Source organism: Cyanistes caeruleus, chromosome 2 (assembly GCF_971803275.1).
Source record: "Cyanistes caeruleus chromosome 2, bCyaCae1.hap1.1, whole genome shotgun sequence".
NCBI classification, from domain to species: domain Eukaryota; kingdom Metazoa; phylum Chordata; class Aves; order Passeriformes; family Paridae; genus Cyanistes; species Cyanistes caeruleus.
Window position 1 is genome coordinate 118201932 of NC_141702.1, and position 14349 is coordinate 118216280.

The 14349-nt window shown below is 43.5% G+C and overlaps 1 protein-coding gene across 6 annotated transcripts in view; it reads left to right on the plus strand.

The window, feature by feature from the left end:
• The window catches only part of LOC111926426 (uncharacterized), a 384290-nt gene that overhangs the window by 133624 nt on the left and 236317 nt on the right, over nt 1-14349 (plus strand). For 2 of the 6 annotated variants that reach the window (XM_086875079.1, XM_086875073.1), the window contains exon 4: nt 2889-2983. The exons of the other annotated variants lie outside the window; for them this stretch is intronic. The gene's annotated coding sequence lies outside the window, so the exon portion shown is untranslated. The remainder of the gene's footprint in view (nt 1-2888; nt 2984-14349) is intronic. 6 annotated transcript variants of the gene reach the window in all.

Sequence of the window (14349 nt, forward strand, 5' to 3'; positions counted from 1 at the left end):
CAGTCTCATATGTGTACTGGACTCTTCTCACTCCTTCATTCTCCTTCAGGGCCATGTGGGGACCTTTGACCTTTTCAGTTTTTGGGGTGCAGTTTGCCCTGTGCAGGGCACACATGTTGCTTCAAAGCATACAGAGGTCAGAAAGTTTTGTGTTCTCTCCTGATGAAACCTTCTTTCAGTGCTAGAGGGGACCCCTTGGGTCTATGTGCAGTACAGTTCTAATATTGCACAGAGCCAGGCTGGGCAAGCAGGACCATCCAAAAACTCTTAATTCTGCAGTGGTTCAGAGGAGAAAGATACCTGCCTGTCAAAGCCTGAAAAAAACCTAGTTAAGAAAGACAAAAAAAATCCTCAAAGACTCGTTAATTAGTACCATACTGTGAACGAGTTACCCAAAATCTGCTTGGAGCGATCACGCACCCCCAGAGCTCAAGAGTTCTGCACCCAGAGCCGACACTGACTTTCTCTGTGGCCCCGGGCAAGTCACTTAACTCCCCGTTGTTCATTGAACTGCAGAGGGGAGATAACAATCCCTGCCTACCACGAGGTAGGTTGTGGCAGGATAAATTAGCTGTTGGCTTTTAAAGCACTTTAAAGATGTACTGCAAAGCATTAAGAGCACTTGTTTTTATGAAGACAGTAATGGTTAAATGATAATTCTGTGCTCTCGCTGAATTTGTTAGTTTTAAAGTGTGAGTGTTATGCTTCTACAATATGCTATTAATCCAAACAAATTACTAAGCCTTTGTGCGGTATGTGAGAAGCCCATGAATTTACCTTTCCGTAGCTGTAAATGCAGTGGAAAGGATTTGAACTTCCCTTCTCACCTCAAAGCCTCTGGCAAACTGGTCACTGACATAACAAATATACAGCATTTAATAATGCTTCACTTTTCCTCTTTAAACCATTAGTTGTTTCCTGCTTGACTAAGAAGAACTTCAGATTCAATTCATTAACATTTCTTTAAATAGCCCTCTTAACAATGCCGGTTTGGTTTCCTTGTTATGTTCTGTCACTAATAGCGGTTTTTACTTCTAACCTGTTATTAATTAGAAATAAAGACTGGATCTCTTCATTTCTGAATTAGTTTTAGTGCCTCTTTTCTCAGAGGCCGAAGAGGGTCCTTTCGTTTTGTTTTTTTTTTCTAGGCCTGGCGTGTCGTGTTATGCAATTGTTCCTGGGGTAAATAATTTAGCTGGTCAGAGCAAGTGCACTCCTGGCCGCCGTGAGTGGTCAGCCCGGCGGCGGGCAGCGAGGCATGGCAAATCCGAGCCAAAGAGGAGCACAGCTGCATGAAACTTTGATTAGGGCGGCCGAGGAAGGGGCCGCGTCCCCGCGCTGCTTTCGGCGTGACCCGCGGCGCTGCCGGGGCCGCAGGGGCCGCGCTCCGCCGCGGCTTAAGCGTCTTTGCCGGCAAGGACAAATGAACAGGCGCAGACCGTCTCAGCCACCCTCATCTTTTCTTCCCCTACTTCAAAGCCTTCTGTGTTGCATCTCGGGCTGTAATTACCCTTGAGGTATTTCAGACTCGAAGCGACACCGGGAAAATTGCACTTCCCGATAATGGTAGTCCGCAGTTGTGTTTAATCAATTATGTAGTTGGTCATGAGACTGGCTTTTTAGTTACAAGGATTTTAAGGCCAACCCCTTCTGCCCTGGCTGAGGAGAGCAACAATACCGAATTAAAGAAACACTCTCCATTTGATGCGGCTTAATCTAGGCTTTACCTGCTTAATTAAAAACACGATGCCAGTACCCACTTACTCCTCCGTGCTCTAAGCAGCCGGTCGAATGCCACGCTGTAATTTCCTAAGCAAAACTGTTTGAGTTAGGTGGAGCTGCAACACTAATTTTTATGGGTATAAACAGATCCACTCAGCAGCAGCAGCAGCAGCATCTCCGGATTCCCTGGAGCTGGTGGCAGTGCTGTAGCACAGGGCTCGGAGGGGCGCGGGTGCTGGAGAGGAAGCGTGAGCCGAGCTGGGAATTAAACGCACGGCCTCGCTAACTCGCTTTGAAAGATGCATGACAGCCCAAAGCTTCTCTCCCCAGCAGTAATGGAGTTGGCTGGGGTGCTTCCAGTGGAATGCATTCGGATGATGCTAACTCAACAGCTGTTTCGAGATGTGTACTAGCTGGCCGTGGGAAGGTCTTGCTTTGGGAAGCTGGTGATAGTGATGCAGGCCAGTCATGGTTATGTGATGGTGTGTCCTGGTGCTTACAAATTCTGTGTGGGGTGTTGTGGTGGTAAACTGGCAGTGGAACTGTATTGGAAAGGTGAGAAATATTCAGGGAGAAGGAGTCTGCCTAGAGGGCTGATGACACCCATCCTGTCTCATGCACTGAACCCACAGAAGCTGTGTCACCTGTGGATGTGGCAGGGTGTTTGCCTTTGGTCCATGTTGGCTGGATGAGTCACTCAAACCACAGCTGTTGGAAAAGCACCCAGGCATTGTCCTGCTTCCTTCACCTTCTGTCCTTCTTTCCAACACACCACATCCTTCTCTATCCAATTTCTTCTCCTTACCCCAAATCTCTACCTGCTTTTCAGCAATGTTTAGCAAGCCACTTACAGCACTTCTCTTGCCTGGTCTTCCTCTCTGGAAAGTCTCATGAAACCTCAGTCACTGATGTTTTGATCAAGCACGTGGTACAAGTTTGATGCTATTTTGATTCTGTTTCACTTGGGGAAGAGGAAAACTTTCAAAATTCAAAACATCTTACAAATTCTTACATTACTTTGGTTACTTCTTTGCTTGTCAGCTCTTTGCCTGTGATGCAGAAATATTGTCTCTGAATTTAAGATAGCCAGTAGTGTTTGATGATATGTGAGGAAGCACTGACTGATGTATACATTTATACCTCTTCTACAAATTCTCCTTTCTCAGACAGCATTACAGATACCTGTCCCAGAAGAAGGCAGCTTTGAATGTCTGATGTCCTTACATGGTTCCAGGCAGGATATCTGTCTATAGTGTGGAAGGTAGGTTATTCCTTAGGCCTTTTCCCTATCCTCTAATTTTAGACTTGTAGAATTTTGAAGGAGTTGCTGTTGCCAGTCATACAAAGCTGGTGGGCCGCCTTGTTGGGAATCACTCGTTGCCCTAACCCAGTTTCATTTATTCTATTAATACACCACTGGAGTCTGGCTGGAGCACAAAGTCCTCTGTGGACAGGCCAGTAGCAAAGTCTCTCTCCTGGAGCAATTATAGGAGAAATTTTACAAAGATGATAATTTGGATAAAAGTGATCAGAGGGGCACAGTAGAGAAAAAAAGAAACATTGGGGGAAAGTCAGATAAACGGAGCTAATGGGGGCTCAGTGCATGATGTGATTAAGTTATAAAAAAATATACCTTGCAAGCACAGTTCCAGACTGTTCATGGAAAAGAAACAGCTTTTATGGCAGCAAGACTGGACTTCTGAATCTCCTCACAGCATTCAAGTGTGAGCAGTGGACTCCTCTCTTGAGCAAGACTTTGGTGTTAGCACTGATGCAGTGGCAACTGTTCCTGCACTGCTCTCCGCAGCCCGGGGCGTGGGGTTAGCCAGCAGCAGCAGGCTGGGCTTAGCCTGGATCCATGTCCTGATCATGTTCCCCATATCATCCCACACGTGCTGTGCTGTCTGAACGTGCTCGTGGAGCTCCGGTGCTTCACAGCTGATTAGGCAGACGGGCTGATACGGGACCGGTCCCTGGAGTGCTGCTCCCATACCAGCGATTTAGTTGTGTAGCTCTCTGCACCGAAACTTATTGAGGATGGCAGCCTGGGCAGTCCTGTGGAATTCAAGATATGTTATTTTTGTTCTGAGGATGTTTTTAAAGGATTTTAATTATGTGCATGGTTAATAAATGTCATGCTATCCATCTTCAGTCATGCATGCATGTGGCGTGCTGCTCAGGTACCCACTGGCCCGCAGTGAGGGTGATGTGCAGCCGTATTTGTGACCTGTCATGGCTTGGATTGCTTTTGGGGTAAGTGCAGGAAGGGATGGTTCCCACTACCCCTAATAGTTCCTGTGTGACAGACACAGAGTGTGTAAATCTTTAATGTGTCTGCAGCTGGGAAGGCAAGCGGCTGCTGCCCTCTCTGCAGTCAATTACACTGTCTTAATTTGCTCTGACATAAAATTAGTTTTCCCCTCCACCCCCATCTTATTTCCTCACACAAAGCATGAATAGATTGTTACTGTAGAAAATTAAGGTAGGTTTGGGACCTTAAAGGTGATGCAACAGGGGACATTTGGTTTTCTTAGGCTTTGAAATGCTGTTTGTTGAACAAGCCATTTCCCACTCATCCCAAATGTTGCTCAGATTTGGTGGTGCTGGCACCAGAGGAGGGTTCAATACGTTGAGATGGAAGTGTACCTTCCTAGTGGTTCAGATTGCCATGGAAAATGGCTCCAGCAGCACAGTTGAATCAGGGAACTCAGAGCTGTCATGGTTTACTTTTAGGATTATAATTATTCCTCTGCTTAGGAAAAAAACCCTTCCCATTGTGCCCTGCCTCAGGAATATACCTCAGAGAGTTCTTACATTTGGCTTCAGGTGGAAGTTTTGAACACAGTGGGGCATCAGCCCAGAATTCACTGTGCAAATGCACGAGAGAGGTGTAATGATAAACATTTCTCCCCCAAACTTTGTATTTCTCTTTCTGTACTTTCTCATTTGGGTTTGTTTTTTTCCATTGACCACCGGCTATGACCATATGGCTTCTCTTCTGTTTTCCTCTGTGTCTTCTACCCCCCTATTCTGAACATATTATAATGTTCACAAGACATTTTAATATCAGTTCTGGTCTTGCCTAGCAGCACAAAACATCTTGTGTATTTGCATTTTTTAGTTTAATCATTATCTTAATAATTTTTGGGCAGTAGCCACAGAATCCTTTTCTCTGTGTCTCATTTTGTCTTTAAATCAGAAGTTCATCCATCTCCCTACCATGCCCCGTTACTCTTGTTTTAAATCCACAGCTGAGGTGTGGTTTGGAAAGAGGAGATGACAATAACCTGCCCGTAAAACACATTTAAGGAGCCCTGGTTACTCCAGGCCTTCAGCACTGACAGTGATTAGTCACAGGGAGCTCTAAGGCTCCAGCTCAGGACACCTGGAAATGGAACTCCTACAGAGGGATGAGCTAGCATTAAACAGGTTCTGGAGATTAAAATAATCCTGGGAAGCATTGGATTAGCAGGAAAGCCTTCCATCTTCTGCACCCTGGCTGCAGCAGATTAATTACTCTTTTTCCATGTTATATTTTAGGTGATACAGCCTAGGGAGGTAGTGTTCCCATTACCATAACTCCCTCCCTTTTTCAAATCCAGCTTGATTTTTCTCAGTCTGGGGTTAAATTCACCCCTTTTCATTTGGATGTAGTTACACCAATTTTGCCTGAGCTGGGCCTGGTCCTGAATGTCAAACTCACTGTTCGCATCTTGGGATTACCTCATGATCTCCTTTGTAATCCTTTTACAAACATATTTTCTTTTCAGCTCATGACAAACCTAATTAGTGATATTTTCAGTAAATAGGAATACCTACAGCAAAAGTCCTTTTTCAAATACAGGTTTCTCACAACCTGACATTAGTTTGACCTTCCACAGCATCTTTCAAGAAAGAATTTTGCTCAGGTTGATTAATCAAACTTCATGAAATTTACTAGATAAGTAACAATTTGTTATTCCTAGGTTAAAAAAAAAAAAAAAAGGCTAAGGATCAGAAAACATTTTAAAAATCAGTGAAAGTTTGAAAGCTACAGTTAAACTTTCATAGCTTTTAGACCTCCGCTGTATATCCAAGATGCTTCCCTTACTGACACTCCTCAACTAGCGTACTCTCATTGTCTTTACCTTTTTTGTCTTCCCTTAATCTTCAGCTTTAAATATTCCAAAGCATTTTCCTTTACTATCCTGATAAAGTTTGAGAGAATCTCAGCCCCTGCCCCAGGTGACTCCTGAGCTGTCAGGAAAGTGTGAGCTGTGTAGGGAGGGGGAAACACCTCGTGGTACATTGTGCAGCACTGAGGTTCTCCACACAATTCCAAACTGCTGCATCTTACCCTCTAATATCACCCCACACCACAATCTGTCACAGCAGCCAACAAATGCAATGAAACCCTTTTTTCCTTTTTAGATTCTACTCACTGTTCTTATTTAGAGAGAGATCTGGCTTCAATTATTTACAGAAGAGATGCTGGGTAGAGTTACATACCAGACAAGCTAGGGTGACTTGACACAATCTTTTAGGACTGTCTTTTTTTATTTTTTTTTTATTTTATTTTAAGAAATCTTAATCTTTTTCCCCTTAGAGAAAATGATTCATAATCATAAATGAGTATTTGGGAAATGTCACCTCCAGGTACTACAGATGAGTCCTTCCAGGCTTATGAAGCTACAGAGGGGTTAGCTAATGTGACATTTTTTAATCTGCTCATTTGTTTTCTCATCATGGAACAAGGGCTTCTGCTTCATTCAAAATGAGAGAAGAGCATTCTAACCAGTTTTGTGGAGAAAGTTCAGTTTTTCTCATGTAATCTCTGAGTTTTGTAGATATTCCACAATAATCTTAAAGCAAGATTGCCCTCTTTTTTCTTTCATGTATTTGCGAGGGTTTCCCCCCCATCTGGCCTTTTCTTAAAGCTAAATAAGGCTCCTGTTCAGACACAGTAGATGCCTCTTTATGGATTATGAACTTGCTTTAAACTTCTCCCTTTTCTGTAACACAATTCCAACTCCATGGCTCGCTCTTCTTCACTGAAAACTATTTTGTATCTTCAGTGAAATATATTGAATTAAGAATAGGGGTTTCCCCCCTCTTTTTTTTACATGTATGTGTTGACAGTAATTGTTTCCTAAAGGTTTGATTCAAAGGCTATATAAATCAATTGGATTTGGACTACAAGTCCTAGAAAAGAGAACTGGAAGAGATATGAAGAGATCAGCAGATCCAAACAAGACTTATTATATCTATTTAATTACTATCAGATAGTTCTCTAATCAACTCTTAAAAATCTCCAGTCACTATTTTTACTCTTAAAATAATGTCCTAGCACCCAGCAGATTTTCCCTTTCTGTCCATGATTTCTTATCCTGCCCACTCTGAATGGGAACAAAGCCATTCCCTTCCTCTTGGATGGAGTCTTCCTTACACTTGGATATTCTTTCCCTGCCTCTCTCAGTTTCTCTTCTTGGGGATCAAGACCCCTGTTTGTTCAGGAGGCCCGCATGGGGACTCCTGAGCATGTTTTCCCCAGGTGAGTTTTAGCTGTGGGATGTCCTCTTCGACTTTTGGCTCAGAAGTGGATGCAGAAGTCCAGCTGACACTTCCAACACTGCTGATGGCAGGCAGAGGGAGAAGCCAAAGGTCTGGAAGTCTTGGGTGCGACCTGCCCAACCTGTGTGCAGCAGACATGGGTGGCTTGGGGCTTTTCTCCTCAGTCTGCTCTTAGCTGCTGCTTCAGATTAAGGCTCCTCTGAGTTCTGCCAGAAGCAATCAGTCACGTTAACATATTCCAGAAGCCAGCTCTGCCTGTGTGTGGGAAACTGAACCACGTGCTCTCTGATGTTGGCCAAGCGAGATGGTGTAGGGCTTCTGACACCTGGGAATTAGTCTGCTGATTAGATCTTTCACTGGTGGAGCATAAAATACTCCCCCCCATGTATTTTCTGTAACTTAGTTGTTGATAGCTTACAAATATCTCAGTGCTATCCCCTAAGCACTTCTGAGGGAGTGTTCATCACCTGCTTTTCTTCAGATTACTTCAGAAAGACCAAAGGGGAGCTGACATGACAAATCGTAGGGTAAAACAGATTATTAGAAGCAAGAAGGCATCCTTCAAAATGTTAAAGTTATATGTTCAAGAATGAAAAGGGAGGACAAAGCTCACAAATCTTCAGGAACCCTTTGAAGGAGTCCCCAGGCAAATGAACAAAGAGATCTGGGTGATATGGTCCTCGGGGAATTCACAAAGGCATTTGAAAAAGTGCTTCACCCAAGGGCCTTACAGGAAATAACCTCCATAAGTTTCTTGCATGGACAAATAATTGCTGAAAAGATGGGAAACAACAGAGAGGAACAGAGAGGTCATTTCCACAGCCGAACCTTGCAGAGGTCCGTGCTACAGCCCGTATTTTCATAAATGTCCTAAAAAAACGGGCTGATCAGTAAGATGGCAAGTTTGGAGGTGAATGCCAACTTATTCAAGGTAATAAAGCAAGGGCTGGCTGCAAAGAATCGAGGAAGTGCCTTTTCATACCGTGTCCCTGAGCAATAGAGTGGGAGAGGAAATTCAGCGTGGATGTAAGAGAGGTGGGGTGAAAGTCACAGCATCGCATTGATGGTGACGAGCGTGGAATTGAATACTATCACTTGGGAAAAAAGATGTGGTTATAACACTGGGCTTTGAAAGCATCACCTCAGTGCTTAGTATTTATTTTAAAAAAGGCTGACTTACTGTTAGGAGCTATTAGTAAAGTAATACAAAACAAAAGAGGAGACACAAAAGAGGAGACACTCTTCAGCACTTTAGACATCCACGCTTTGCCCACATCTTGAATACTTGGTTCAGTTCCAACACTTCAGACACAGCAGGAGTGGAAAAGGCATGGAAAATGAGTGATTAGAGTCAGAGAATGGCTTTGTATGAAGAATCGTAAAATAGTCTAGGATTCTTTAGCTGGGAAAAGAGATGAGGGGATATGACAGGGGGCTGTAAAATGGTAACTACAAGCATGGAGATGAAGAGCAGGGAAAGATGATTCATTGTTTCTTCTCAGATGAAGTAAAGGAGCATCAAATAAAGCTACTGAGTAAGGCTTTGGGGTAAAAAAAGTGTTGCTGCTTCATGGCACATGTAGCATACACAAGGAACTTCTTTCTGCAGGATGTTGTGGATGCTGCAAATTTTCAGGTGTTTAAAGGGTGGCTGCTCAGATTTATGTGAGAAAAAACTTACCAAAGGTTGCTTTCTGCAAAAACACTCTGGTTCAGAAAAATCTCTGCACTGCAAATTGTTAGGGTGTTCAGGGATGTTGGATTTTGTGGGATGGTTCTGTTCTCCTCTTCCCTGGCTATCTGCTGTTCGTGATTGTTGGAGACAAGTCACTGGATTTGCCTTGGTCTGACACGATGTTGCTGCTCCTATGTTCACTCTGTCATCCTTAGGGATGCTCAGCCATTGCTAGTTTTAATGAACTGTTTTCAGTGGTCAAACCAAATTGCCCAGCTACTCTCAAAGAAAAGGATAATGAGATCTAGCAATTTCAGGAGTGCGGCAATATAACCTAGAAGTCAAAGAATTAAATAATTCTTAAAAAAAAATACTCATTCCCCTTTAAAGCAGTATTAGAAAGGGGAAAAAAACATGCACCTAAACAGTCATATATCAGAGAGGCACGTAAAATGTCCAGCTGAGGAGTGTTATTAATGAAGTGGTGAACTTTAAGTCCATGCATAACATGCCTCCAGTAGGAAGGCTCTTATTTCCAATGCCTGGGGTAATCTAGCAAAATCCAAGCCATATCTTTAATGAACAAGGTGGGCTATCAATCAACACGGAGATGACACAAGCATTTCATACAAACCCAAACCCCGACCCCCCCCACCCCTAAAATCAAGGCCACTGCGATGCCTCCCAAGGCTGCCCGTCCTCGCCAGGCAGGCGAAGAGTCATGAAATCTGCATGTGACTGTTAAAGGCAGAGCTGCTCCTAAGTAGGTGGTAGTTATTTTTAGCAACTAGTTTAAATTGTTCTGATATTGAATCTGCACCGTGCAGGGGTAACATCTTTAAAATGCAATTCTATGGTAGGTGGCAACAATCAAGCTGAATTACTGACATTGTAAGGAAATGAAAAGTCAAACTGCTGACCATGTGTATTTTATGGTATTTAATTAAAAGTAGATAACATAGTGTGAATGAACCACAAATCAGATAAAAATGGCAGTATATTCTCATATTTAACACATATTTGACTTGTGGTTGCTTGACAATTTACCAGAACAGGTCTATGACGGTCTCCAAATATAAAATCAGGAGTGTAATTAAAAATACTGCAGGGAAGAAGCAATATTCAGTTCAACCCTGAACTACGTTAATCACAGCCACAGCTGTATTGCTTCCATTCCCTTTAACAAGAACCTCATTTCTTCTTCTTTTTTTTTTTTTTTTTTTTTTTAATAAAAGAGGGGGGAAAAGTGTCCAGGCTTTTGCTAAATCAGAGTGCAGAGTGTTGGGTTTAAAAAGTTTAAAATGTGAGGCTGGGAGGAAGAAGAGGGTAGCAGAGGCAGAGCATGTTTTATTAGGAGCTGTGGTGCAGCTGCCTCAGCCTGGGGCTCTGCTGTGGCTGTGCACCAGGACTGTGCCTTCTCTTCTGCTTTTGGCACAGGATTGTGCTGTGACCTTGAGAGGTTCTTTCATTGCAGCCTGTGCCACAGCTCCTTCTCCTGTAAAGCAGAGCTCTCCTTGCTTTCTCTTCTTATTCCTCTGTTTGGCTAATAACCAGGAGAGAGAACCTTGATCTCACTTGTGCAGCAACCCCTGTTTCAGGGGCATTTAGCAAAGCTCTCCTCCCAAATCACCCCTCACACTAGTGCTGGCTGGTGCAGGTCTGCTACAAGTGAGGAAGCACAAGCTGGACCTGGGCTCTCACCGGCTTTTATTTTATTTTTTCTGCCACTGAAATTATCCAACCCTAATCTCTGAGGTTTTGCCAGACACAGGGGTGTTCCTGATGTCCCCCTGTCCCAGGGGAAGGGAGCTCTCACAGCCTGACAAAGAAGAGTTGGTACCACATGTCTTTTCACTGGGATTCAGATGAAAAGTCCCAAATTCTTCTTGTAACTCTAGCTGAAGAGGCAGCTCTTAGAGAATGAGTGTTTAGTCTTCGCTTGTTTGATGTCTGTCAGCACAGCTTTCAACCAAAATAAATAAAGGTAGGCTCTCCATTCAAAGGGAGGGCAGGGAAAATGGGAGTTCAGACTTCCCTTACTCACCTTTAGGATCCTCACAGGTAGTGCCCTGCCAGCTTCTCAACTCCAGTCTCTGTTCCCCCAACCCACTATAAAGCACTGTTTTCTGCCCTGAGAAACCCCAGTTGATTTTTTCCCCCCACCTCTATTGCCTTCTTGCTTTCACCAGCATGTGCAAAGAGCTGCAGTGTGACCAACACTGGAAGAAGGAAAAAATCCCTCTGTGTGTTAGTGTGGGGAGTTTTTCCAGGTGACATCTCCTGGAAATCCTTGGCAACCAGAGAGGGAAAACCAGACAGAATTAATTCAAGTACATTCAATTTGAAAAATACAATTTTTCTTCTACTTTTTTGTCACTTTTACTTTTTTTTCCCCATGTAACACTGTACCACTGGGGCTTCCAGTGGAATCCGGGGATTTCTGCATAAAGAAGGTATGTTTGGGACAAGAACTAAATAATCTCCTCTCTTTGGTGAAAGAATTCAAGAAATTATTTCCATGTTGCAATTCCCATTTCCTCTTCTCTTCAGTGTGTTACTGCTAATTAGGGACAGGGTGGGACTTAGGTTATGGTAGCAGAATCATATTGTCTAAATCTCCTTGCTGTTGTTTTAGTTGACTTGCAATTGCAGTAATACCCACTAGTCTCCACAGATAATGGTTTATTCCTTTGGGAAGGGCTGGTGTCTCCCTCAGTTTTGTGTGGAGTTTCAGAATTTCAGAAATTCTTTTGGTGAAATTTTCTTGCACCTTGTAGAGTATAACTGAGTATTTTTTGTCCCTCTCTTGCAAAGCTAATTGTAACACCATTTGTTAACTTGAGAATGAGACTATTTCTTATCTATTTTTAAAATTGGACTTTTTAGCTTATTCTTGACTTTGCTGCCCTGTAGCCTGAGTGAGCGTAATGCAACACAATGGACTTGCAGGTAATCAATAAAAGCTTGGAGGTCAGAGATGGCATTTGACAAACTTACACTCGTGATTAAATATTCTGCTGAAGGAAATACTTAGAGGGTTTCTTTTTAAAAGGTAAGCTCAGAATTGCCCTGATGACCCTGAGGTTTGAATTCTGAGCTGCCACATAGAGGCGCTGGCTCTGGAGTTCCTTTCTGGGACAGCGCAGTCATTGGTTGCTGCACAGACAGCTTGCTCCTGCTGTGGTCTGTGAGGCTCCTTTTGGCTTCAGTGGTGCCAAGATCTCACTGGATGTGAGAGATGTAACCAAGCTGAGTTAGGAGCCTTGACACCCTGGTTTGCCTTATTTACTCCGTGGAGAGAAATTATTACAGAAGATCTCTAGGGATGATGCCTTTTTAAGAAATACCAGGTCCAAGTTGGACTGCAACAGGCGGCTCTCCTGCAGCTCTATGTGTGTGATGCTCAGGGTTGACTTTCAACTAAAGTTATCAAAATGTTCTCACCAAGCACTAGCAGCTAGGACAATTTGGTGTTCGCCTGAGGCAGAACTTCTGTTTTTCTGTGAGGGAACTGGTTACAGTGACACACCCCCAAACCACCTTGTGCCGCTGAGGAAAATCGGGGGATTTGCTTTCAAGTTTCAGGACTGCTCTGAAACAAGACACTGAGTGCCAGTGTCCTTGGTGCTGGCACTGCTGCCATTGGGTGGGAAGGTGGGGGTGCTTTTGCATGTTGATAGCTGAACTGACAAACTGTGAATTGCCTGTGTCTGAGCTTTAATTCTGTAAATTAAAATTAAATTCTACAACCACGAGGTCCTACTGGAAGGACAATGGGGAACTCATTCAGGAGATATTAAAGCAGGATCCAAGTATTTGACAAAGTTATCAAGCACCTCCAGGAGTAATCATCATCCCACTGTCACTGTTGTCTGGCTGTGGACATGATGGCTGGGAATGGTGATGGTCTGTCCACAGGAATTTATCACCTAGACTCCCATAGCACAAAATCCTTGCTAGCTGGACCTCTGTGAAACCCTTCACCCCCAAGGCTTTGAAGACATGGAGGGAAGAGCTAGAAATAAGACAGTTGTCTCCAGACTACGTGGCAGTGAATGATTTGGGCAGAATGAAGTTGCTGAAGCGGAAGGCTAATCAGGACATGGAAGCATTAATAGTAATGGGGAAGCATGGCATGGTAGCAACAGAAAAAATGCAGCAGCAGGAGATGATGTTGGCAAAACTTTCCCACTCTAGAAGTTAACTCCATGAATTTTCTCAAGTCAGTTGTAGGCACTTTTGGGAAGTGATATTTGGGTGACAGCAGAACGAGTATATTTGTGGCACGGCATCCCAGTATGCCACCGAGCAGCTTGTCTCAGTGGAAGTAAAATGTGAGAGAAGTACATCACTTAGCACTGAAAACATTTCAAAAGGACACGAGCCAACAGACTCATAAAACTTGTCTCTCCAGATGTTCTCCCCAGAGCCATTAAAATAGGTGGTCTCAATATTTGCTTTTTGATCTTCAGCATGTTCCTTTCCCAAAAGCCAGCAACAAGGCCCAGGATTAAACGTGTGCACAGACGAGTATCCGTGCTGGGGCAGCAGGAGTGGGGGGCACACCGACACCTCGTTTGGTTTGCCGCTCCATTTCCTCTGACTGAACTCGCAGTCTACCTGCAGTACCTCACTTGCAATCTGCATGCAGAGTGGGAAGCTTCAAAGCTCTTAAGGAAATACATTTCAAATGTTCCTCCCGTTATAAAGCATGCAGCCAGAGCGGTCAGCCAACCGTGGCAGAGGAATCCGTAAAAATGAAGATAGGCTGGTGTAAATCAAAAAGTGAGGCTTGAATCCTGAGAGTTCTGCAACTGCAAGAAGTGTCACATCCAACAGGATGCAATATATAATGGGTATATACCACACCAGTTACAAGAGCATGACAAACGGCCTCGCAGGCACCACACTGGCTCCATTTATTCTGTTTCCTTTCTGAGGCAGGATGGTAACTCCGTAATGTCTCCAGTATTTTGTTGCTCTATTGAACCTCCTCTGCTGAGAGGAGAGACAGTCTCCTTCCACTCACATTCTCTCAGGTATAATATACAAGATCCATAATAATTCAATAACAAGAGAGCTCAGCTCTTGTGTTTGTTGGAAAGGATTTAATTTGCTTTCTTTGGGATAATCATGACTGATTGTAATAAGTAAGGATATAAACTCTTGATCTTTGCCTTCAGAACCACAGACTACAAGCTACATGCAAGTTGAGGACAATTACAACTTAGTTCAAAGGCTAGAGATTAAAAAAAAAAAAAAGTGATTGCATTTAGTAGATTATAATTCCACACTTTTTATTCTCCATTGTTTGCAATTATTCTGAAAGTTTTACTTGCACAGATGGTTTCTGGATTCCAGGACAGGGCAAGTGCATTTTGCAGCATTCCTTGTAAATCCCA